Consider the following 27,956-nt stretch of genomic DNA (forward strand, 5'->3'; position numbering starts at 1 on the left):
TCCACTCGAGTTCATGCCTGAAAACCAACAACAGTTTGAGACGGAAGAAACTGAGAAACATGAACCAGTTGGAAAGTAAAGCCCGAGCGGATTATTAAATACAGCAGCCTTGAGCCTCCCTAGAGGATACTGCAGGTTTGAATGAGGGCACTTTGTCCATTAGTCCACACAAAATTAATGCAATCAGGTATGACAAAGAGACAAAGTTACGAGATGATCTACACTGAGACGAAAGACATTGATGACGCTTGAGATAAACAAGTTCAAGGTTCCATAAGCATATCAATTGCCAACATACCGGTAACAGCCATATTAGACACCAGAGCTTATATAAATGTCTTATCTTCATGTTTATTTAAGCAAATATCTGCTGTATGCCAAGTTTTATCACTTCCAATTCAAGGCTGCACTGTTTCGGAAGCCATTCGTCCACTAACACAACGCGTAAATCTTCAAACTCAGCTTCAAATCCAGATAGAGTCTATTTCAGTAACATGCATTTTTATCATTGTTAAAAACCTATCATTGCCATGTCTCCTGGGTATGGAATTCTTGAGAAGAAGAGAGCTAAAATTGATATCGCGTGGAACCTGTACTCTAGTAGTAAGTCAGCAACAGATAACAGTAAATTTGTTAAGAAATAAAGTGAAGGCAAAGTTTATCTCTCATCAAATAACAGTACGACAATGGACTAAAAGATAACAGTACGGTCTGACAAGAGACATGACAGAGACTGAAAGTGTTAATGACGATGACTATAAACACCTAATTCCCGATCAGAATGAATTAAACGTCGAAACTAGTGAATCCACTGAACTGTCCAAACAACAGAAGAATAAACTTTATAGTTTGTTAATAGATTACGTTCAAATATTTTCTTACAGACCTGGAGCAATAAAAGGCTTTAAATATCGAATGGAGGTGCGGCCCTATTCAGCCTACTGTAAAACAAGCTAATCAGTTCCATATGCAAGCCACGAAGCTGTCAAGTGAGAGAATAGAAAAATGTTACGCTGGAATGTGAAAGAATTACCTCATCCACCTTATTCGAGTCCTTTAGTGTCTGTACTAAAATCAGATACTAGCGGAAGTCTAGTCTTGGATGCAAGATTAATAAATAAAATTATAGTATCCATAAGAACGAGACCTGAGGTTCTTGAAGAGCATCTACAGAAGTTTCATGGAGTTAGGTATTCGAATACCCTTGATCAGAAAAGCAGTTACTAGCAAGTAAAACTTGCGCAGGAATATAGGAAGTACACTGCGTTTACATTTGCAGGTAGATCTTACCATTTCAAAATCATACCATTTGGGCTAAATGTGAGCCCCTGAAATCTTATTTCACCTCTTGACTATGTACTAGGTCCTGAACTTGTAGATGAGGTAACAGTCTATGTAGATTACGTTCTTGTAGCATCGAAAAGTTGGGAAGAATATGTGGCCATTTTGCAAAGGTATTTCAACGATTCATAGAGTATGGTGTTACAGCAAATCTCAAGAAATCCATGTTCGGGAAAAGCGAAATTAAATTTATTGGACACATCATCACCCCTGAAGAAATTAAACCTGACCTGGAAAAATTGTCTGCAATAAAGATGTTTCCAAACCCTGTTACAAAGAGACAACTGAAAGGATTTGTCGTTCTCACGCCACTCTTCAGACGTTTTGTTTCCAATCAGGTATTGAAAAATCCCGCTCTTCGTAACCTTTTGAAGAAGAACTCTCATTGGAATTGGACGCCTGAATCCTAGGATTGATTCTAGAAAATTAAAGACAGTCTGATGAACAGGAACATTCTCTATCATCCTCAGATGGATAAGGAATTTTGCATTACATCTGAAGCTTCCTTTGTGGGTATTGGCGTTTGTGTCTTCAGATTCAATTAGTAGATGGACACGAGCAAATCCAAGTGATCGGCTTTGCGAGTAGTGTATTATCTGAATATTCAGTTGCGGAGTTGGGGGCACTCGCCGTTGTATGAGCTTTTAGACGATTCAACAACTACATCTATGGAAGAAAAATTAAAGTATATTCAGACCATCAAGCCTTATCATTTCTTCTCACATGTAAGTTGTAACATCCCCGTCTTACTCGATGGTGCTTATTCCTACAGGAATACGATTTTGACATAGTATATATAAAAGATAGAGATAATATTATAGAAGACGCACTTTGTCGTTCACCTGAGGGCTTACTAGAAACCAGTGAACTGGTGGAACAAATGTCTAATTACAAAATTTTGTTAATGAAATATCCAATTCACAGAAAGTATTTTCTTCAGTTATGTAGGCAGATTCAGATTTTCCAAAATACAGATCCAAAATGGAGGAAGGTTAAACAAATTCTTCACGAAAATCCAGCCCACAAGTTGTTAAAGTTTTATAAAGTTCGTAACCAAGTTCTATTTCATAAGACGTCGGATTCATCTAAAAGATGGTGTGTGTGCATCTCTCGAAATTTCATTGAACATCTTCTGTGGTAATCCCACATTTCATGGGGCATTAAGGACCAGAGAAATGCAAAAGAAAAATGTCGACTTACTGTTATGTTCCGAATCTACATCAGAGAATCCATCAGTTATTGAGGAACTGTGTCATCTGTCAAAAGGCATATTTCTTAAACATTTCCACTTCAGTCCCATTAAATCCAATAACTGCTGAAAGGCCAAACAACCGTTTTAGTACTGATTTGGCTGGTCCACTACCCACTGGTAGGAGAGGCGATAAATACTTGGTTGCAATTCTGGACAATTTTTCTAAGCACTTTAAGACTGTACGCAGTGAAACCTTTCTGAGCAAATCCAATAATACGTCGCATTGAAAATGATTAGCGTAAAGAGGGGTGAAAGGGACAGATTTTCTGGTTTTTAAATAATAAATCCAGAAATACAATCTGAATATGAGTTTTTAATCTTTAAAGTGGAAGATGATATAGTCATTCAACCTTGAAACTAGATATATTTGGTACCGTTTAATATAATTGGTAGTAAGTAGCAAATCATAAAGTGTCCCTATTTACCCGTTGGTAGGGGTCAATAGGAACAGTGATAAATATAACTCACAGAACCCTATTCCAACAAGCACAGGGGTCAAAAGGGACACAAAAATAGTTTTCAAAAATACAAATTAAACTTTAATACTTTAGAATATTAAAACATCATTTAAACATATCTCTGTCTCGTCTTATTAAAGGTTCATTCATGACTCGAATAACTTGAATAGAAACAAATTCAGATACATCTTCTACAATTGGGAAAACATAAACGCCACTGTCTTTGGAGTTTTGTCACAAAAATTATGCCACATTTGAAACTTCCTGGCAGATTAAAACTGTGTGCCGGACCGAGACTCGAACTCGGGACCTTTGCCTTTCGCGGGTAAGTGCTCTACCAACTGAGCTACCCAAACACGATTCACGCCCCGTTCTCACAGCTTTACTTCCGCAAGTACCTCGTCTCCTACCTTCCAAACTTTACAAAATCTCTCCTGCGAACCTTGCAGAAATATCACTCCTGAAAGAAAGGATATTGCGGCGACATGGCTTAGCCACATCCTGGGAGTTGTTTCCAGAATGAGATTTTGACCCTGCAGCGGAGTGTGCGCTGATATGATACTTCGTGTCTGATTAAAACTGTGTGCCGGACCGAGACTCGAACTCGGGACCTTTGCCTTCCGCGGGCAAGTGCCCTACCAACTGAGCTGCCGGCCGGGGTGGCCGAGCGGTTCTAGGTGCTACAGTCTGGAACCGCACGCCCGCTTCGCTCGCAGGTTCGAGTCCTGCCTCGGGCAAGGATTTGTGTGATGTCCTTAGGTTAGTTAGGTTTAAGTAGTTCTAAGTTCTAGGGGACTGATGACCTCAGTTGTTAAGTCCCATAGTGCTCAGAGCCATTTGAACCAACTGAGCTACCCAAGCACGACTCACGCCCCGTCTTCATTCTGGATGCGACATATGTTTTTCCTTCCAGCACAACTTCGGTAATTCTACCAATAGAATATTTTGGAGCCCCCTTTACACTCTCAAATTTCACTTTCACCCGCTCACCAAAGGGTGACACCCTATCAGTAGACCGTTCTTCTGGTTTCTGAGTAGCTGTGGAGTCTTCTCTCTCTTCATAACTGTGGTCACTGTTGTCACCATCACTATCTTCTTCTGAATCATTCACTGAATTCGACAAATCATGTGCATCAACACTCCTGCCAAGTGGTACATTCAGTTTCCTTTTTCTACTTGGTTTTAGCAAATTATCATCAGGCCACCTTTGATGCTTTAAGAACTCAACCAGGCTGTCATTAACAGTGCCAGTGCTGCCTTCTCCACTTTCTTCAGATGGCAACATTCCAAGAACTTGGTCTTCATTGAAAGGATAAATACCAGTCTTCTTGAAACACGAACAAATGTATCTTTCTAAGGTTGGTGATAACATGTCAAGGGTTTCTTTCAAAAGTCGAGGAAAGTACTTTTTTATCAATTCCAGAACACCAGTTGTTAGTTCTTTTTTTCCAATTCAGCAGAACCTTTCGCCAAGCCTGTTTCAATGGCCTAAACAGTGAGACATCTAGAGGTTGTGTAAGATGAGTTGAGTTCGGTGGTAAGAAAACACACTCAATGACATGTTTTTCGCAGAAATCAATGACAGCTGGAGACAGATGACAGCTCAAGTTGTCACCAATAATGACTTTTCTTCCCTCAAAACAACGAAAATAAGGTATCACTATAGACTTAAACCAATCCAAGAAACAGCTGCCGTCCATCCAGCCTATCTTACTTCTGTTAAACCTTGCCCCAGCAGGACCACCTTCACTCCACAGATCGTATAGTTGTTTAGCTTTATATATCACTTAAGGTGGCAATAGTGTGCTATCGCCTGTAGCAGCAAACATCACGCATACATTGGATTTTGTTTCATTCATAACCCCCTCAGGATATTTGCAGCGTCTTTTGTACAGATGGTTTTTCCTTCCGGGTCGTCCGCCAGGTTCATCTAATCATAATTTAATATTTGCTCTTGGGGGAATAGCATTAAGAGTTACTTTAAACTCTTCAAAACGACGAACAATATCCTGTGAGGTAACTTTAGGCCTGCTTTGGGATATATTTTGAGTTATTCTTGGAGAAATAACTCTGCGTCTCTCGATGAAAGAATGTTCCCAATCTGGACCTTGAAGACTGTTTTCAATTTGCTTTATTATTCTTCCTTCTCTGTCCAAATAGTACTTCACAAAACATCTTACGTCAAACATGTTTAGTGGATATCCCTATCTTCCACAAGTATCAACACTTTGCATAATCTTCACTTAAGTTGGCACACGAAGAGCTGTTTGTCCTCCCTTCTTATTTCTGTTTTCAATTTCCTGTATAGACATTTTGCTGTATCTTTGCAATGGAGATTTCGCTATTTTAAAATTTTCTGAAGCTTTTCTGAGTGATATTCCTTTTCTAATGGCTTCTACAGCCCTTTCCAGGTCCTTTTGTGTAACATGTTTGTGGCGACGACCTCTAGGATCACCTTGGTATTCCCTAATCATGCTGTCCCTATTCACCCCTGAAAGTTAAAAAAAGTTACTGCCTAAGAGAAATTATATTACAGTTTCTACAAAAAGGTGACTGTATCATAAATCTCTGAGCATGTCTTTTGTGTATAGTGATAATATTTACCTGGAAACTTTTGAAAAGATTCCTCAAAAGTATGTAGCACGTACATCTGAAGTTTTCCCGCCAAAACGAAAACAACATAAAAAGACGACTAGTTTGAACAAGGCTGCCAGCTTCTGAAATAAGTCAAAGATGATAGTAACCAAGTATTCAAAAACTGGTTCAAATGGCTCTGAGCACTAACCTAAGGACAGCACACAACACCCAGCCATCACGAGGCAGAGAAAATCCCTGACCCCGCCGGGAATCGAACCCGGGAACCCGGGCGTGGGAAGCGAGAACGCTACCGCACGACCACGAGATGCGGGCTAACCAAGTATTTCAGAGAAACAAACTCATAAGGTGTTTTGGACATCAGATCTCACTACAGACAAATGATTTTTCGTTGCGTTAGTAAAACATAAAACATGTTCCTGAACTGCTGTCCCAATTCACTCCAGTTAATGGTATTTCCCACGATTCGATGTTCCCGAGTCTGTCCTGTCCGATAATGCAAGTTTCACATCACACCAGTGGCATGCATTCCTTGCTCTCCATAGGATCAAACAAATTTTGACATCTCGATTCCGGCCCCAATCGAATCCGACAGTAAGAATGTTCAAAGAATATAACCCGTTTATAAGGACGTACATTCCGAATGACCAATCTAAGGGAATGGACTTTGTAACACCTTTCGAACAGATAGTAAACCACCTACCCCATCTATCGACCGGATTAACGCCTCATGAGTTAATGTCAAGACCAAAAGAAATGATTGAGTGGGCAGATCCTCTTCCAGAGTTACAAGACAACGAATCGGACTCAGACGCAAAAATCAGGCAAGCTTTAATATCATTGACAATGTATGCTAACCTCTGAAAAAAGGCATTTGATAAGGAAGTAAACGGAATTATCGATTTCAGAAAATTTAAACCATCCCTGTTGTTAAAGAAAAATCGTAGGTGGCAACACGTTTATGAAGGTCCCTTTGTGATAATGAGGAAACCACAAATAGGTAGCTATTTGTTATCTGACCCTGACACAAATAAAATCAATGGACTGTTCCACAATCATGATTTAAGAAAATATTATAACGCCAGGGACTAAGTTAATTTAAGCTGTAAAAAAATTCTAAGGTATTGGAGATCAGGATTTACCAATGAGTGACAAGAAGTGAACTGAGCCGACTACGGACGTTAACCGGAGCTAAAAGGAAACCTTATGTATTAAAATAATGTGCCTGAAAATAAAATGTAGAATATGCTGTAGACAAGTATTTAATTTAATAAACTTTATGCAAGCAGGAAAACATGTTCCAGAGGCGATTTCCAATTTTGCTTATAAGTTAGAATGTAAGGAAAATAATGTACTCGAGAGATATTAAAATGAAGAAAGAGGAAGAAGCGAACAAAGCACTTCTCTCGCCAAATAGAAAAATGAAAATGATGACTATATGCTCTTAGTATTAATAAGTGAAATTTAATTGAGGACAAATCAGTGACCAGTTTTGAAAGAAAATACTTTATGTCCAGACAAAGAAGGAAAGTAGTGTGAAAAGATTCTCGATTCCATGCGGCTATTCCCTATTTTAAGAGACGAAGGTAATAAGGCACCGCCCGTTAGCGTAAGGCAATCGCTAGATCTAACTTGTAAGTTCCAGCACAGTGCTGTGCCAGCGAGAGAATATCTCTTTTGAAGTAAACGGATACCTAGGATTAAGTATGAACAGATAGATAAACGCAGCGCAATCATCTTACAAAGACCTGACGCTAACCAAAAGTAAAAGAGTGATGAAATAAAAAGGAAGCTGATTATATAATACAAATTAAGATGAGTCCAAGCTATAAACAAGCCGCACCTTACCCATTGACATATTTTGGGTACACCGATGGCAGTTATTCTTCTGACGTCTAACAGTTGTGGTAGCTGGGATTTCCACACTTAGCAGGTCCTAGGTTCGCCGGCTTAAGATTCAATTTTATTTTTCGGCCCATTCCTTGCACGCCAAGTGTCGGGGCATATCACACCAAACCAGCACCGGGTTTTCAGGATGTTATATGGCTATAGGCTGTTTGTTTCTATGTATTCTATAGGTTATATCTTAGTTCTTAACAGTTACATTATTTTGCTTATATGTAAGTGGTTCTGTGATTCTGCGCTCATATGTAATTTAATCCTACTGTTTTTTTTTTAATTCATTATGCTTGATAGTGTGGTATTGAATGAGGTTTATGACAATTTCCCGATTTTATTTTAACTCGGATTCTCAAAAGTATGTTTTCTGGTGGTTATTTTTAACTTCATAGTGACATGATCTCCGATATGTTTGTAGATTTAGTTATGCTTTGCTGTGGTTATTTTTAATTTCATTGTCACAAGATCTCTGATACGTTTATAGATTTAGGTTTTCAATTCATCTTGTGTCTGGGAGGAAAATTTCAATAAAACTTTCTATGTAATGTTGGTGCTTCAAGTTGATCTATTCACTTAGAATTTCTTGAGGCTGATTTTGTGTGTGAATATATTTCGATCACTTCAAGAATATTCAATAGTTGTCCTTTTTGTGCACAGTGCAAAATATCGACAGCCCATTCTGCATCGTCGGTTGCGTGTTGTTCTGTCTTTATGTAGTGGAAGGAAGTTGATGGGTTACTGCCGCTCTCTCTAATGTGTTCTTTGGATCGAATATTGAAACTTTGTCCAGTTTGACCTATAAAGAATGTATCACATACTTTGCATTGAAGTTTGTATTTGCTTGGATTCAAATATGTGGTTGGTTTTGTTTGTCTGGAGTAGAGCACTGTTCGAAGATTGTACCGTGTCTAGTATGCAAATTTTATGTTAGTGTGTTTTGGTAATTCATTAACTATGCGAAATATCTTGTATTTGTAATTATCTGATGAATGTTTCTTTTGCACATGTTCAGCACTTCTGCCTGATTCGATAATCAAAATTCGAAATCCTTCTTAACACTGAGAGGAAATTGTAACAAAACGGAAATATGTACCTTGATAATGATACATAACATGCAACCTGGTCCTATCGCTGAATGTAAATTAGGTGAGAATACTAACGTGGGTTTTCTTCGGTTTTCTTGGATGATGGGTCAGGAATGTACCTTGATACCCCATGGTACATTTCATTGTTGTGAGTTAGGTATTGTTTTGTACATTTGTTGTGTATATAACAGCAAGAGGCTGTATTAATGTGAAGTTTCATTTAAGATTTTAATGCATTCTGTAGCGAGTAACACTCGCAATGTAAATAACAGCTTGTGGAACAATTGACTGTTGACTTGCCAGCCACAGTTAACACGAAAAAGACTACATTCATTTATACTGTGCATCGTGCCAGAACTAGAGAGCAATCGAGAAAGAAAATCAGTATACTACTATTCCAAATCTCTTGACAATGTACAATGTCTACTGAAACACTATCACACGAAAGTGTGAAAGAATCAGAATCAGAGCAACTAATACCCAGTGAATCTGTTATGGATGTCCTGGCTGATGATAATAAATCTGCAGCATCGACCTCCGCAGAGGCAAGTCAAGCTCTACAGTAATGAAACCATCACGGAGATGATTGCCTGGTGATGATTTCTTTGCAATGTTCTTTCAAAAGTTACAAGAAAAAGAGAAAAAAATAGATAAAGCTATGCTGGAGCAGTTAGATCTCAAAGAGAAAGAGCGAGATAAGGTTTAGTTCGAACAGATGAATAAACTACTTGACGCCAGAAAGAAAGTACGGGATAAGAACATCACCCGCCAGTTAAATAAAATTCTAACAAAACGTGGCGAAGCCTTGTTAACAACCGTAAACTTTAAATCGGAATCAAAGCTATGAAGGAAGTATATAATGGTTTACCTGATGAAGTATGTAAGGTTGTAGATGATGTTAAGAAGAGCCAGGATGCACAAAACTCCTGGACACTAAAGTAAATGGACTGACAGACAGATTACGTCAGCTTCCTTTAGAATTAACTGAGCAGGTCGAAGATTATTTGAAGGCTCAATCGTAAAACATTTAAACCGAAATGACTCAGTAGCTAGAGCAAAAGGATGTAGAGATTAAGGAACATGTGACCACAGAGCTACTAATGTGGTACAAAAAGTCTAAAACGAAGCTGCAATCGGTAATGACGAACCCGCGAATGTACTGCGAAACGAACTAAGCCAAATTCAGTATACCTTGGCGGGAAGAGAAATACAAGGTAGAATTGCACTACTATAATGTAGTGAGCCTAGTGTACAAGACACAGAGCGGAATATGATTCAAGTTCGTAGGACTTAGGGAAACGAAAATTGTTATCACTCAACAACTTTCCCTGTAAGAAATGTTTACAAACTTGTTCTAGAGATGACCGAAGCGGTAGCTGGCGAGCAAAAGCCCAGCTACACTGATCTTAGGTTGCAAGAAAGCCTCATAAAAACAGACAATTCCAAACATTTTCTGCAGAGAAAAAGACTGTGCATCCGATCATTTTCATTAAAAGTGTTAGACACGTACTGCCCAAGGTTTCGACGGAGCGACAAAAAATGGAGATTGTGACTTCACACATTGTAGGTAAAGCCGCACTATGGGCAACAGAGACAGCGGACGGCTGTCAAACACTCGAAGAATTTGAGCAAAATTTTCTTAACAAAGTGGTGGAGAACTTGTACCCAAGAACGTTTAAGACAAGAGGTGTACAATCCTACTATGTAAAACCCGAAGTTGGGTAGCATGAAAAAATACATAGAGAGACATATTAGTAAAACTCGTTACTGGGACGAACTCATGACAACCAGAGAATTGTTAAGAATATTAAAACCGAAACTACCTATTCAAGACAATGAGCAGTTAGTTAACATCCCTCAAGATGACTTGGAAAGATTTCTAGCCATCGTGGATTCACTACATTTGATTCAATAGGACGGAAGAAAGGTTAGTTCGAGTAACGGTTGTTACTATCCGCAGAACGGCGGAAATAATAAAAACGACAAATAGGAGCGATTACTATAACAACAGTGTCCATAATAAAGCTGGTTATAAGCAACCGCAATAGAATGCGGCGTACACTAATTCACACGAACTCCAGTAAGAATGGGTACATCAATAATTCCCATGGAAATAATAGGAAGAGATGCGGAGACGCCATGGGACACTACAATCCCAAGTTCCAACAGCCAAAGCTAGTCGATCTCATGTGAACAGGTAAAAGGCGACTCAGCCGAGTCCAAATTGGTGGCCATCCAACGGAAACATTCAATGTACAAGTAATTCTGACCACAATAATGTGCGGGAACAAAAGAGTCGTATGATGCAGCAGCTTGTGGACCAAATGAATTAGGATGGTAGAGGTTGTGGACGAAAGCCAATCTCTCTCTCTCTCTCTCTCTCTCTCTCTCTCTCTCTCCCTCTCTCTTTTATTTTTTTTTATTTTTTGAGGTAGAGTTCCTCCACCCCCACACCGGCATGATGGCCAACTCAAAAGGTCTACTGCCGGGCGCTCCTTCCCGCCCGGAAAGCCGTGCGTTAGGCCACACGGCCAACAGGGCGGGCTTGCATAAGGGTTAGTTTTCACTAAAGTGAGGTGTCGCAGGATGGGGGTATAGCGATGTTTGCTTACGTCTGGTTAAGGTTATCCATTAATACGCGCTCATCTAGAGATAGATTGGGTCGAAAGTCGAACGATGGGTAGCGGTTTGAAGGGCAGAGGAAGAAAAGTGACAAGGCAAGAGCCAAGGGGAAAAAACCTCTTCGATAGTTAGGTCGTGTAGTAAGAGCAGTAGCAGATGTCTTGCTGCCTGCAACAGGTCATGCACGGGTAGTAGTGAGTATCATGCATGTCGATACCTTTGTCGTTCTACGGTGCTGTTACTCGGCGGCTGCCGCTGGATGCCGGTGTTGATCTCCCGGTCAGCGTCAGGTTCATCATTCTTCTGTGTCGATAGGTCATATATCAGATGCACAGTGTAGGATGATGTTGGCGATTTGTTTGTGCGTCAGTGAGCGAGCTCGTCGATTTCCCTGCTGTAGTCTGTTGGTCAGCTTTAATAGCAGCTGGTATATCCAGTCAACGTTGCTGAGATGCAGGGGCTTGCCTACGTTTGTTGCTTGTTGGTCTATGTTAGCTTGCCACAGGTGGTTATACCCTAGCTAGTAGTGTCTTTGGCCGCTTATGCTTCACCTATGGTTGTGATTATAGTTTCCCAGAGTAAGGATGAAAGGATTGTTCGAGTGTCTCGAGTTCCTGCACAGTCGTGTGGAGTGTCAAGGCGGTATTAATTGTGTAGATCCACGTTGCGAGTTTAGCGTGGAGCGTTGATAATGATACGTAGCACTTTGTTCTGTATGATATGCAGGCGTCGCAGGCGTATATGAGCTGCATATCCCCATACGGGAGCTGTGTACGTCATCAGAGGTCCAATCAGTGTAATGCATATGAACCTCAACACCCACCTATTCATTGTGCTTTCTCTGCTGAGCATGTGGTACAGTTGTTTGAACCTCGAGTGCGCTCTGTTGGCTACGTATTCGATGTGGCCTCCCCATGTAAATTTCCGGGCCAGCCTGAATGGCTGGTTCAAATGGCTCTGAGCACCATGGTACTTAACTTCTGAGGTCATCAGTCCCCTAGAACTCATAAATATTTAAACCTAACTAATCTAAGGACATCACACACATGCATGCCCGAGGCAGGATTCGAACCTGCGACCGTAGTGGTCGCGCGGTTCCAGACTGTAGCGCCCAGAACCGCTCGGCCACTCCGGCCGGCTGTCCAGCCTGACATCGAGACATCTGACTTTCTCTCGGAAACGTATTGGGAATGTATGTAGTGTTATCTGTCTACTGTGTTGATGTTTGCGCAGTAGTTTCAGTCTGCGTGTAAACAGAACTGCTTGGCACTTGTCGACGTTTACCTTAATACGCCATCGTTCCAACCAAGGCTCGGCAGTTCTGAGTGCCATCTGTATTCGTGAATTAATGTTCGACGGTTTCCAGTCTTGCGCAAGGATGGCAGTGTCATCCGCGTAGGTGGCTAACATCGAGTTTTGTGTTGCTCGGAAGTCGTTAATGTACAGGCACTCCAGCTTGGATACCGTGTTGTGTCGATTATTTGCCCTGCACGCCAGTGTTGAAAAACACTCCTTCGTGAGATATGAGTGTATGACACGTACGAGTCCCTCCTGGAAACCAGCTTCACTTGGTTTGCGTATAAGGCCGTTGAGCCAAAGACGGTCGAAGGCTTTCTCGATGACCAGGAACACGACCCCTGTAGCTTTTTTCATGTTGAAGCCGTGATTTATATGTTCGACTACGAGGAGGAGTTGCTGTGTTGCTGAGTGGTGATTCCCAAAGCCGTATTGCTGTGGTGTCGTTGGCGATTCAGTGCCTAGTGATGCGTTTTAATATTACCTTCTCAACAGTCTTGCTGAGTGAGCACAGCAGACTGATGGGATGGTAATTTCCCTAATTTCCCTAACTTCCTGAACATCAGGACCTTGGCCGCCTTCCAAAAGTCAGGGAAGTGTTGGTGTTTTAGGATTGCATTCGTTATTTGTGCAAGGTATTCTACGGCTCTATCCGTGAACTCCTGGAGGACACGGTTTTGAATGCCATCAGGCCCAGGGGCTTCCCTAGCGTTAGTATGCTTGATACCCCATGTAATTTCATTTGTGCTAGTGCGTCTAATTTCGTCCCGCATGGGCTGGGCTAAAAGTCGTCTAACCTCCTGATCCGTTTCAAGAGTGAATACTAGATCTGAAGAAGCCAGATTCGGCGTGAAAGACACTGCGAGTGTTGTGGCCATAATCTCTGCCTTCTCCGTCACCGAGTAAGCTGGGTCGTCTGGTCCTTGTAGAGTATGAATGTAGTGTTTCTCCATGGTGAAGTGTCTGGCTAGCTTCCACACGCCAGGGCATGTGGTATCTAGCCCAGCGTGTGTCTGTCCCCATTGTTCGTTTCGAAATGTTTGTATTTGATCCCGTATTATACCCTGGAGTCTTCTGACGTGCAGTTTATGGAACGGGTGCCGGGTACGGTGCCAGTATCTCGTGAGGCAGTTCCTTATTGAGAAAAGGCCTATGATTTCCTGGGGCAGGGCCGTCCAGTGTCGTTATGGCGTTGTACGTGGAATGGCGTCAGTCATTGCGTCTTCGACGGCAGTAGTACTTCGTGAGTTCCAGTCGTTTTGCGTTTAGATCTCCAGCGGCGATTACCCGCGGTGCTATATTGATATCTGTGCTGATATCGGGTGTACAGCGATACCAGTGCGGTGTTGGCTCCGTTCAACCTGACTCTGACGGCCGTGACAACTAGTCTCTCAAGCGCAAGGAGCTCGATGTTTGGGCGTTCTGTGTCTTTGTGTATGATGACTGGTGTGCCACCTCCCCTCCTGCCATCGACTAGGTTGGTACGATAAACGCAATAGCCTGGGAGATTTAGCTGTTTGCAATGCGTAAGAAGTGTTTCGTTCACTAGAGCGATTCGGATACCCTTTCGCTCCATGGACGCGACCATTTCGACTCTATTGTTTACGATCCCGTTGGCGTACTAAAACAGGATCTGTGAGTCTGTGTAAGAGTCTACGTTTCTGGGCTGGTGTGGTGTATTATCCGTGTAGTGATGTAAATAGTGGCGTGATAGAGGCTTGGATGCTAGTCCAGTTGAGCGAACCCGACATGAACTGCGTGAAGAGTTGTGTGGCACACCCCATAATCTTCATGATTACTTCGGTGGTCGTAAGTCCGGGGAATAATGTCTCCATTATTCTTCGGAGTGTCGAGATAACGTTGCATCGTCAGCTTGTGAGTTTTTGGTTGTTTCGGCGGCCGCTGGTATTTGTGTTGGCGTCTGGTGAGGTCTGGCTAGTGTGTCAGCTGTTTGAGTGACGGTTCTGGCCGCCTGTTGTCTCTGTGGTGAGTGAGTGTGTTGTGTGTGTTGCGTGTGTGCTTGTAGTGGTGTCGTAGTGTTTCTCCTGTTCCGATTGTTTCTCCTTCTCCTCTGTGGTTGTGGCTGTCCCTGTCTTGGAGCGTCTTCGTAGCCTGTGGTGGGTTGCAGTCTACGATCTCAGGGGGTAGGGTGGCGGTGTTATTGGTGCTGTGTGGTGTATCCAGTGCGGGTGTGGTGTCTGTTGCCGGGGGTGTTTGTTGTGCATGTGCTAAGCTCTGAGGCTCCTCTTACAGTCCCGCGCTGCAGGGGCTACCAGCGACCACTCCTTACTGGGCGCGAGGGTGGGTTCGGAGCTGTGATGGCGGTAGTTTTTATGTGTTTCGCTATTTTGCGCCTCACAGCTTCTTTGTACGTAATGCACCCACTGTAGTTGGCCGGATGGGCCACACCACGGTTGGCGCATTTGCGTGGTGCTGTGTTGGGGAGTTTGCACTGTTGTGCGCATTTGCGGCAGCGGGGAGCGAGACCGCATCGGAAACCTGCGTGCGCAAAGTGCTGGCGGTTCTGGTATTGTTGGAGAGACGGGGGGGGGGGGGGGGGGGGTGCGTCGCATGTTGTAGTTTTCTACATTGATGACCATGTGAAGAAATAATTTTAACTTCAACAGTTCGTGGAATTTGGCCGAGTCCGCCAACTCCGCTTCGTAGTTGTGTGAGATGGTCTCGCTGTGCTGAACTCTGTCATTCGGTTTACAAGTATGCACTCCTATCCTAGGGTGGTGAGTTCCTCGTGTAGTGTGTTGAATGGGGTTCGTGAGTCTATCCCCTTGATCATGTAGTGCTGTGTTCTTTCTAGGACTGTCCTGTAAGTGAAATGTTCTACCTTTCTTTCTTTCTTTCTTTCTTTCAGAAACTCCAGATGATTCGAGTAGTCTGATTTGTTCGCCACGTACAGTGCGGCGTGGTTTCCAGTGAGTTTTCAGTAGAATGTTGAGGGGTTGTGTTTCTTATTAAGGGGGGTTGGACGTCAAACGGGCAGACTTGGAGCAGGAGAGGCATCACAGGCATTTTAATTTCCCGTGTCTATACTTTTACAAATAAGTTCATAAAACTTTGTCAGCATCATCACGAAGGATTCAGGATTAACACTCATTGCAGTGGAAGTTCGAAAACATAACAAAATAAAATTTTTACGTGTAAAGTTTCATCATTTTTTCACTTACTAATGGCTGCATTTGTTGCTATAGGTACAGTTTTCTTCATACGTTAGAGAGATTCTTCAATGAATTTTGCACAGCGTACATACCATACTTACAGGTGTATTAAACTCTAGAATTTATTTAATTTATGAAAAGACGAATGATCTGTTGTATTTTAAACTTCATGTTTGGAAAAAACACAAATTTTGTAGTTAATTACCTCAATTTTTACCACAGTTTTTAATATATTTGAAAAATTCTAGAGTTTCATACACCTTTAAGTATGGTTTGTGTGCTGTGCAAAATTCATTGAACCATCTTTCTTACTTATGAAGAAAATTGTACCTATAGCAACAAACGCTGTCATTAGTAAGTGAAAGAATGATGAAATTTCACATGTAAAAAAAAATTTACTTCCTTATGTTTTCGAACTTCCGCTGCTATGAGTGTGTATTCTGAATCCTTCCTGGTCATGGTGACAAAGTTTTATGAATTTGTAAAAGTATAGACACTGGAAATTAAAATGTCCTGTGGTGCCTCTCCTGCTCGAAGTCGGCCCGTTTGACGTCCTACCCCCCTTAATTTCTTTGTTTAGGAGACTAAGGTCTCCGTAGTTGTGCACAATGACTGGTGGGAAGCCAACCGAGGACTTGTTCGGAACCTGCGTAGCTGCTTGTGTGTTTGAGTGTGCTGCAGTCGCAGAGTTGTCATTATTGTTCCCTGTGTTGCTGGAGTTGCTATTTAGCTATGTAGTTGGAGTTGGCAGCAGCACTCAGCGGTTGCCTCGTGAGTTTGTGGACTAACTTGTTTCTGTGTTTTGGAGAGGTTTGAGTCGTGGATCGACCCGCTGCCACGGTCCGTCTTCGGAGTTGTTAGTGTCTTCTGTCAGCTCTGTCTCCGGTTCGGTCGGTGCCTGAGCCGCGATAGGTGAGAGCGAGGGCATATCTTTCGTGTTTGTGGCAGGCCCTTTTGTGTGTGGAGCGCGTTTCTGTGTTTGTGTGTGTTCGCACTCGATCAGATGTTGCTGATCGTCGATCTGCTGATCTTTCGAGGCAACTGCCTAGTGGAATGTGGAGAGTGGGACGGAAATTATGGAGGGAAAAGCCGGCATTCCCGCCTCTTGTGCTACAACTTTACTGCGGGATACTGGAGGAGATATGCAGGAAGGATCAGACATCTTTCCTGCATTGGGACATTTTATGTGGATAAGGAAGGGCGTAAGACCATTTTTCTCTTTTGGAAACGACAACTTCGCTTTTTTCGGCGAGAATCCAGTATATTGTTTACCTACGGAAGAGGGGCGTCCCTGCGGTCTATCTGCGCGAAGTGCAAAGCGTGGTGCAAGAGAGCGCGGGTAGAAGAGAGCGGCCTACAGTGCGCGGGGTTATCCGACGTGAACGGGGACCTGACACTGAAAACACCCTATGAAAGAACGGAAGAGTCCCGCTGGGGGCGTTTGCAACCGAGGCTGCGGAGTGTTGAGCCGAAGCTCTTGCCGCTTAGCGCTCGGAAGCGTTAAGCGGCTTGCGCCTGCCCGTCCACTCCTTTAAACTAAAGTCCACCACCCCAGGCCTTCCTGTAGTAGACAAGGAGAAAAGTGAAGCCATCTCTATCAACTCTGTATGCATGTTGCGCTACAACGACGGCCAGGATGTACTCAATGAACTATCACTCAGCCGAAAACTTGTGATAAAACAGGCAAATCCGTAGCGCAAGATGCAGTGCACGCGAAAACTGGCAATATACTGTTGACTGTGATCTTGGACATAGGAGCAACGACAAGCGTTATGAGTTCTGATTTATATAAAGAATTATGTCGGGTATACAAGTTACCATCATTTCCAGTTCAAGGATTTAGAGTGGCAGGGGTTATTAGTGCCAAGCCGCAGGTGCTCAAAACACAGGTGCAGATCGACATTTTAACAGTAACTGGAGCATTTAAGTGCACGTTTCTGGTGATGAAAACTTTATCATTTCCTGTATATTGGGTTGGGATTTCATCAGATGGAGGGACGCAAAGATTGTCCTCTCGTCTGGAACCTGTACTGTGGACAACGTATGAAAAGAAGTCGTGCTGGAATTGATTGCCACAGAGGAGATGCATGGCAAGTATCGCCAGAGTATCCATACTCACCATCCCAGACCTCAAATATTATTTCTAGACAGTAATCCAGCTACTCAGGGGTGCTGAACTTCTCACCTCAGTCAAAGGGAGGAGATAATTGCCACAAAAGAGCTGATGCAAAAAGTAGCCGAGTCAGAGTGCCTAGATATGCAGAAACAGACGCAGTTAATAGATTTACTTAGTATGTACACGGAAATATTTTCTGAAAAACTGGGAAATATAAAAGGTTACGTATATGGAAATGTACCCACATTAAAGTACTGCCATGCTACGTATTCCGTCCCTTGGAAGAAGAAGGAAGCAGTAAGACAGGAAATTAGGAAAATGATCGAATGGGATATAAGAGGGCCTTCCTACTCTCCGTAAAGTGATCCACTATAGGGAATAGCAAAGGCAGGGGGTAGTGTGAGGCTGGGTCTGCATGTGAGGAACTAAAATTAGGAGAACTTTGATTAAGCTAACCCAAGAAGCAGAGAAATGCAATTCAAAGTACGTCAAAAATGTAAGAGTTGTAAGAAACTATGAAATCGGATTACTGGTGCTCCTCCGAACACATCGTAGTCATAAAGCTTTAAAAGGCAGCATAAGAAGTGGTAATTTTTGTATGCTGGTCCCTACAAAACTGTATAAATTAGCCGTGGGGGTAGCTACAGGCTGGCACAACCAGACAACACGATTATCTAAGGTTTATACTCCTAACAAGATTTAAAGAAGTTTACTGAATAACCCCGTTTATTTGTCTGGAAAACTTTGTAATGAAAATGGATAGATTAAAGTTAGATATAGTGGGAACTGTTGAAGTTCGGTGGCAGGAGGAACAAGACTCCTGGTCAGTTGAATATAGGTTTAAAATACTGAATCAAATACGGGTAAGGCAGGAGTAGGTTTAATAATGAATAAAAAAATAGGAATGGGGAAAAGCTACTACGAACAGCATAGTGAACGCATGATTGTTGCCAAGATATACTCGAAGCCGACGTCTACCAAGGTAATACAAGATCATATGTCAACTAGCTCCGCAGAGGATGTAGATATTGAAGAAATGTATGAGATAAAATAAATTATTCACGTAGTTAAGGGAAATGAAAGTTTAATACTCATGGGGGACAGGAATTCGATAGTAGAAGAAGAAAGAGGAGGAAAAGTAGTAGGTGAGAGTGGACTGGAGACAAGGAATTAAGAGGAAGCTGCCTGGTAGGATTTTTCACAGAGCATAACTTAATCATAGCTAACACTTGGTTTAAGAATCATGAAAGAAGACTGTGTACGCGAAAGAGACCTGGAGACACCGGAAGGTTTCAGATTGATTATATAATGGTAAAACAGAGATTTAGGAATCAGATTTTACATTGAAAGACATTTCCAGGGGCAGCTGAGGCCTCTGACCACAATTTATTGCTTATGAACTATAGATTAAAACTGAAGAAACTGCAAAAAGATGTGAATTTAAGGAGATGGGTCCTGGATAAACTGAAAGAACCAGAGGTTGTAGAGAGTTCCATAAGGAGCGTTAGGTAACGATTGACAAGAATTTGGGAAAGGAATGCAGTAGAAGAAGAATGGGTAGTTTTGAGAGATGAAATGATGAATACAGCAGAGGATCAATTGGGTGAAAAGATGAGGACGGGTAGAAATACTTGGGTAACACAAGAGATATTGAAATTTGTTGATGAAAGGAGAAATTATAAAAATGCAGTGAAGGAAGCAGGCAAAAAAGGAATATAAATGTCTCAAAAATGAGATTTACAGGAGGTGCAAAATGGCTAGAGGACAAATGTATGGATGTAGAAGCATACACTAGGAGTGTTAAGATAGATCTACATCTACATTTATACTCCGCAAGCCACCCAACGGTGTGTGGCGGGAAGATTAAAGAGGCCTTTGAAGGAAAGAGAATCACCTGTATGAATGTCAAGAGCTCAGAGGGAGAACCGGTTCTAAGCAAAGAAAGGAAAGCAGAGATGTGGGAAGAGTATATAGACGGTTTATACAAGGGCGACGTAACTGAGTGCAATGTTATGGAAATGGATGTGGACGTAGATGAAGATGAGATGGGAGGTATGATACTGCGTGAAGAATTTGAAAGAGCACTGAAAGATCTCAGTCGTAACAAGGCCCCGGGAGTAGACAACATTCCGTTAGAAATATTGATAGCCTTGGGGGAGCCAGCCATGACAAAACTCTTCCATCTGATGAGAAAGGTGTATGAGAGTGGCGAAATACGATAAAACTACAAGGAGAATATAATAATTCCAATTCCAAAGAAAGCAGGTACTGACAGGTGTGAGAATTACCGAATTATCAGTTTAGTAAATCGTGGTGGGAAAATACTAACACTAATTCTATAAAGACGAATTGAAACACTGGTAGAAGCCGACCTCGAGGAAGACCAGTTCGGATTTCGTAGAAATGTTTGAACACGCGAGGCAGTACTGACCCTACGACTTACCTTAGAAAGGAGGCTAAGGAAAGACGAACCTACATTTATAGCGTTTGTATACTTACAGAAAACGTTTGACAGTGGTGACTGAAATATTCGCTTCAAATTCTGGAGGTGGTAGGGGTAAAATACAGTTAGCGAAAGGCTATTTATAATTTTTACAGAAACCAGATGGCAGTTTTAAGTTTCGAAAGGCACGAAAGGGTAGCAGTGGTTAGGAGGGAAGTGAGACAAGATTGTAGCCTATCCCTATTCAATCTGTGTTTTGAGCAAGCAGTAGTGAAAACAAAAGAAAAGTTTTGAGTAGGACTTAAAATCCACGGAGAAGAAATAAAAACCTTGAGGTCTGCCGATGACGTAGTTCTGTCAGAGACCGCAAATGACTAGGAAGAGCAGCTGAACGGAGGATATAAGATGAACATCACCAAAAACAAAACGAGGATAATGGAATATAGTCGAATGAAATTAGGTGGCGCTGAGAGAATTAGATGCGAAATGAGACACTTGAAGTAGTAGATGAGTTTTGCTACTTGTGCAGCAAAATAACTGACGATGGTCAAAGGACAGAGGATATAAAATGTATACTGGAATTTGTGTAGAAAATAAATTTGTTAGCGTCGAATGTAAATTTAAGTGTCAGGCAGACTTTTCTGAAATTATTTGTATGGATTCTAGCCATGTATGGAAGTGAAACTTGAACGATAACCAGTTTAAACAAGAAGAGAATATAAGCATTTGAAATGTGGTGCTACAGAAGACTGCTGATGATTAGATGGGTAGCTCACGTAACTAATGAGGAGGTACTGAATAGAACTGGGGAGAAGAGGAATTTGTTGCACACCTTGACTAGAAGAAGAAATCGGTTGATACGACACGTTTTGAGGGATCAGGAGATCACCCATTTAGTATTGGAGGGAAGCTTGTAGGGTTAAAATCGTAGAGGGAGATGAAGAGACGAATGCATTAGGCAGATACAAAAGGATGTAATTGGCAGTAGTTACTCGGAGATGAAGAAGCATGCACAGGGTAGAGCAGAGTGTGGAGCTGCATAGAACCGGTCTGTGGACTGAAGATCACAACAACAGGAAGTTGTACAGAAAAGTATTCTTGTTTCTTTTCTTGTACAGATCTTTAGTACTTAATAGTAGATTGTATTTCTTTCATTCATGTGTCATTGAAAATGTGATGTTTAAGAGAATGCTCTAGGGTCAGCTCAAGAAATAATTATACCAGACAGATATCATCAGTGGTAATTGAGTAATGATTATGGAAAAGTTTTCCAATAGTTGTCATTGTATTTTATGTAATATTGTGTACAGGAATAGAAATGCATCCAATGCAATTTGCTTAAAAATAAGGAATTCTTAATCCATATTTCATCTCAGATTGATTTTTCTTGAATATTCAGTAAGCACGGTAATCTGTTTCCGTTTTCTTAACGGTAAAATTAGGTTTTTTAGCGTAATTGTAATTTTCTTAAATCACATCAAACATTACTAATTTAGGTTTCATTCTGTGCCTTGATTAACACTGCATGATACACTGTGGTATATCAAGGTCTGAATTTATTTTGAATTTGAGATGGAGTCCGTACTTACCCAATCTGAGTGGGAGACTTGCCAGTTCAATGTGGTGTGTCAAATGTTGTCCTCACGATAACATTATTTCGCATTTAAACACCGGTAGTTTGCTTTCGTGACTGTAGGAACACAGACACTGGTGTCCTCTGCATATTAATATCGCACTTAAAGCTAATGAAAAACAGTACACTGATATATGCTTCGTAAATGCAAGCCAGAGCCTTGTTTAACAAGAATCCAGATGGTCGATTTATCATATCCCTTGAAGTGGAGAGGTACGTATATAAGCTGATATAAGTAAAATATTTATCTGTAAAAGAATTATGTAAGCATCTGAGTTATTAACTCATCAAACAATAATGGACATGTTGTTGTTGTTGTGGTCTTCAGTCCTGAGACTGGTTTGATGCAGCTCTCCATGCTACTCTATCCTGTGCAAGCTTCTTCACCTCCCAGTACCTACTGCAGCCTACACCCTTCTGGATCTGCTTAGTGTATCCATGTCTTGGTCTCCCTCTACAATTTTTACCCTCCACGCTGCCCTCCAATACTAAATTGGTGATCCCTCGATGTCTCAGAACATGTCCTACCAACCGATCCCTTCTTCTAGTCAAGTTGTGCCATAAGCTCCTCTTCTCCCCAATTCTATTCAATACCTCCTCATTAGTTATGAGATCTACCCATCTAATCTTCAGTATTCTTCTGTAGCACCATATTTCGAAAGCTTCTATTCTCTTCTTGTCTAATCTATTTATCATCCACGTTTCACTTCCATACATGGCTACACTCCATACAAATACTTTCCGAAACGACTTCCTGACATTTAAATCTATAAGTGATGTTAAAAAATTTTTCTTCTTCAGAAACGCATTCCTTGCCATTGCCATTCTACATTTTATATCCTCTCTACCTCGACCATCATCAGTTATTTTCCTCCCCAAAAAGCAAAACTCCTTTACTACTTTAAGTGTTTCATTTCCTAATCTAATTCTCCCAGCATCACCCGACTTAATCCACTACATTCCATTATCCTCGTTTTGCTTTTGTTGATGTTCGTCTTATACCCTCCTTTCACGACACTGTCCATTCTGTTCAACTGCTCTTCCAAGTCCTTTGCTGTCTCTGACAGAATTACAATGTCATCAACGAACCTCAAAGTTTTTATTTCTTCTTCATGGATTTTAATACCTACTCCGAACTTTTCTTTTGTTTCCTTTATTGCTTACTCAATATACACAATTAGCCTTTCGCTCCCTGTATTTTACCCCTGCCATCTTCAGAATTTGAAAGAGAGTATTCCAATCAACATTGTCAAAAGCTTTCTCTAAGTCTACAAATGCTAGAAACGTAGGTTTGCCTTTCCTTAATGTTTCTTCTAAGATAAGTCGTAGGGTCAGTATTGCCTCACGTGTTCCAACATTTCTACGGGATCCAAACTGATCTTCCCCGAGGTCGGCTTCTGTCACTTTTTGCATTCGTCTATAAAGAATTCGCTTTAGTATTTTGCAACTGTGACTTATTAAACTGATATTTCGGTAATTTTCACATCTGTCAACACCTGCCTTCTTTGAGATTGGAATTATTATATTCTTCTTGAAGTCTGAGGATATTTCGCCTGTCTCATACATCTTGCTCACCAGATGGTAGAGTTTTGTCAGGACTGGCTCTCCCAAGGCTGTCAGTAGTTCTAATGGAATGTTGTCTACTCCGGGGGCCTTGTTTCGACATAGTGTAAACCATACCTGACTATAAAAGAGAGTCAAGTGATGTGACATAAATTGTATGTTCAATAAACAATGAACCAACAGTCCTACGTCAGTGACGTTAATCGAAAGCGTGATAGTGGTGGTGAGACTACCGTTGAGCACGATGAATTTCGAACCGCAGCGCAGCGAATATGGCAAAACTTGCAGAGGTTTCTGTTACACTCTGAACGCGCAGCGGGGTTCCATGAACTGTTAAATAACGGCGTCGAGTGTGATATTAATAAAATGGCAAAGGTTTTACACTGAAATAAACATTTCTACGGCAAATATGACAATGCAAATACTTGCAGACGCTATAAGTTGTTGAAACGTTTAATTTACCTAAAGGCAGTACAAACTATGAAATTACGTTTAACAACTGATGTGATTCTGTAAGCGACTTCCAAGGACTCGATAAACTGGCGATATTTCTAAATGATTCACATACAACATAAACAACTTCACAGACATATATGTTAGTCATCTCACGTGCGACAGTATACTAATTTGTGGGTTGTTTCCAGTGGGTATTAAGTTCTGAACGAATTCTGATGCCGCATTGGTAGGTTTTCCGTTCGCGATCCCGGTCGAGTCGCTGCCAAAGTCTCCAGGAAGCTGTGGCGAGTTCCTGGAACTCATAGGACGGTGCTTTCTTGATCCTGCTGAGTCTTCGTCATCGGCTGCCTGTGGCGAGGGGCGAGTTGTTGTCCAACGGACGGAGACTCAACCACCGGTGAGAGCCACCGACCACACCCCGGTCATCGGTGCCACCGATCGTCGACCGCATAGCGGTCATCGACACCACTGACCGATGAGCGCATTCCGCTCATTAAAGTCATTCACCTGCGACCGTATCTGGTCATTCACGCCCCCTGCTACCTACACGACGAAGGCGACATTTCCATTGTTGAGAGTTTATAAATGTGTAATCGACGAGCTTACAAAGTAACTGATATGTACTGTATAACCTCTGAACACTAATGTCGTAAGAAACAAATCACAGAAACTAAGTACTATGAAAAATTGTTGACAGTGCCAATGAGTGCTGGACATTTTCCTTGCAGTGGAGTGAATTACTAGAAAACTTGCATAGTACCTCATATACATTCACTTATATCTTCTGATATCTTTTGCTGGTGTGCCCCGAACATTTTTGTGTACAAAGTGAAATGTCAACTTTAAAAGTGAATCCATGTACAATCAATCTATATTATGTCTTAACAGACGATGATCTAATGATGAACTGTCACTAATAATTGTCCGCAGCTCGTGGTCGTGCGGTAGCGTTCTCGTTTCCCACGCCCGGGTTCCCGGGTTCGATTCCCGGCGGGGTCAGGGATTTTCTCTGCCTCGTGATGACTGGGTGTTGTGTGATGTCCTTAGGTTAGTTAGGTTTAAGTACTTCTAAGTTCTAGGGGACTGATGACCATAGATATTAAGTCCCATAGTGCTCAGAGCCATTTGAACCACTAATAATTCACACTTGAAGGATTTATTTATTGTGCTAAAGAGCACTGAACTTTTAAGAAATGATAGAATGAATAATTTAATTCGAATTGCATAGCCATGTAGAAATGAGCCACGAGAAACCTCATAACTTGAACACACGATTCATTATTAACAACCTGATATTTTATTCGATGAAAACTTGTGGTGTGATGCTGTATTCTTTCTTTTTTTGTTACCCGATTAAATGTTAACTGTCATAATGCGAAAGTCAGACACAGCTAGTCCGAAGGCGTCAACCAGGCTTTCAGCTGGGGTTTCCTTCTCTCCGCCCCAAATGGGGGAGCGAATTAATTATTCGTTGCAGATTGTTACTTAAATCCAGACTAACTTTGTTGGTCACAATATTTAAATGACAAATGTGCTGATAGGATATTCACTCAATAAATCTAAATGTCCTTCAGCCATACTGTGAATATTACTATAACATCTTACCGTACCTGCAAAATGCTGTGTAACACAAACATTTGGTGGAAAGTTACAAGCAGGTCTTGCAAAGAAGGATGCTTTAAACTTTCCAGGGGCCGTTATCACGTCTCCTAGGATGTCCAATAAAAATGAAACTAAATCTATACCAGAGGTGCAAATGTGATAGCTAGAAAAGGTACAAAACTAAGTATAGTTCTGTCGGTAGCTAATGCGACAGATTACTTTAAAGCTACAACTCATCAACATGCTGTTTTTTTGTGTGTTAAATATGTAATAAAATATGTATTTTAGTTTCAAAGAGTAACTATACAATGTAAAGACATTCTTCGTAACCATGGATATCTTATCTCATTAAGGTTAAAAAAGACTTGGTTCAAAGATTGACTACTACTTATGTCTCTGTTGTGGAAGAAATGTGTTGCTTAGCTGTTCTGACGCACTAAGTATTTGATGTACGTATTACTTGTATAATATACGTTGAAAAGTGAATTTTTCCTGTTCTTATTCAAAACTTCTCCCTCCATGTGGAAATATTTAAGTAAATAATAAAGTTAATAATAAAGTTAATTAAAGTTATTTGTGTAGAAGATTGTCCACCGGGCTTTCTTTTGTCATAATGGTGCATAGGTGGCCATTACGTAGTATTTAATTAAATATTAAATATTGGGCTTCAACTTCAAGTGAAGACTATGAATACTTTGAATATTGATAGGAATTTTCAATTATTAATATTTGCAAGTTCATTTTATCAGAACTTTTACGGAATTGTGTAGGTAGATTTAACCGCAGTAGGCAACAAGAATTAGGCTTGCCTTACGAAATCTCTGAGTTTGCAATTTAATTCATTTCTTTCACGGGAAAGGTTAACTTAAAATAAAGGTAGCTTACTATCAACGAAAATTTTTTATCGTGAGTAAAAATCCTTACGCTACGTACATCGTTATATCGTCTCTCTCTTCGCCATAATTAATTTAACGGGCAAAAACAGTAATAGTTTCGTGCTCCTTCTGATTATATTTGAGGTAGCCGCGAGTTTAGATCAAGTCATTAAACCATTACAAGCAGAACAGTACCAACTTTTACTAACATTTGTGCCCCCGTAGAAACCTTGATTATCGTCCGCGTATATGTAAGCCATATTTACGAGCGTGCACAATATTCGCGACGCCAATAGTATGTAATATATATCCATTACCCCCCTCCCCCCCCATGAACCATGGACCTTGCCTTTGGTGGGGAGGCTTGCGTGCCTCAGCGATACAGATGGCCGTACCATAGGTGCAACCACAACGGAGGGGTTTCTGTTGAGAGGCCAGACAAACGTGTGGTTCCTGAAGAGGGGCAGCAGCCTTTTCAGTACTTGAAGGGGCAACAGTCTGGATGATTGACTGATCTGGCCTTGTAACACTAACCAAAACGGCCTTGCTGTGCTGGTACTGCGAACGGCTGAAAGCAAGGGGAAACTACGGCCGTAATTTTTCCCGAGGGCATGCAGCTTTACTGTATGGTTAAATGATGATGGCATCCACTTGGGTAAAATATTCCGGAACTCCGGGCGGGGAATACTCAAGAGGACGTCGTTGTCAGGAGAAAGAAAACTGGCGTTCTACGGATCGGGGTGTGAAATGTCAGATCCCTTAATCGGGCAGATAGGTTAGAAAATTTAAAAAGGGAAATGGATAGGTTAAAGTTAGATATAGTGGGAATTAGTGAAGTTCGCTGACAGGAGGAACCAGACTTTTGGTTACGTGAATACAGGATTATAAATAAAAAATCTAATAGAGGTAATGTAGGAGTAGGTTTAATAATGAATAAAAAAATAAGAGTACGGTTTAGCTACTACAAACAGCATAGTGAACGCATTATTGTGGCTAAAATAGACAGGAAGCCCATGCCTACTACAGTAGGAAATGTTTATATGCCAAGTAGATCTGCAGAGGATGAAAAAATTGATGAAATGTATGATGAGATAAAAGAAATTATTCAGGTAGTGAAGGGAGACGAAAATTTTATAGTCATGGGTGACTGGAATTCGAGAGTAGGAAAAGGGAGAGAAGGAAACATAGTAGATGAATATGGATTGGGGTTAAGAAATGAAAGAGGGAGCCGACTGGTAGAATTTTGCACAGAGCATAACTTAATCACATCTAACACATGGTTCAAGAACCATGAAATAATGGCAAGACAGAGATTTGGGAACCAGGTTTTAAATTGTAAGACATCTCCAGGGGCAGATGTGGACTCGACCACAATCTATTGGTTATGAACTGTAGATAAAAACTGAAGAAACTGCAAAAAGGTGGGAATTTAAGGAGGTGGGACAGTGGGACATGGATAAACTGACTAAACCAGAGGTTGTACAGAGTTTCAGGTAGAGCATAAGGGAAAAATTGACAGGAATGGGGGAAAGAAATACAGTAGAAGA

Source organism: Schistocerca nitens, chromosome 7, assembly GCF_023898315.1.
Source record: "Schistocerca nitens isolate TAMUIC-IGC-003100 chromosome 7, iqSchNite1.1, whole genome shotgun sequence".
In the NCBI taxonomy this organism is placed as follows: domain Eukaryota; kingdom Metazoa; phylum Arthropoda; class Insecta; order Orthoptera; family Acrididae; genus Schistocerca; species Schistocerca nitens.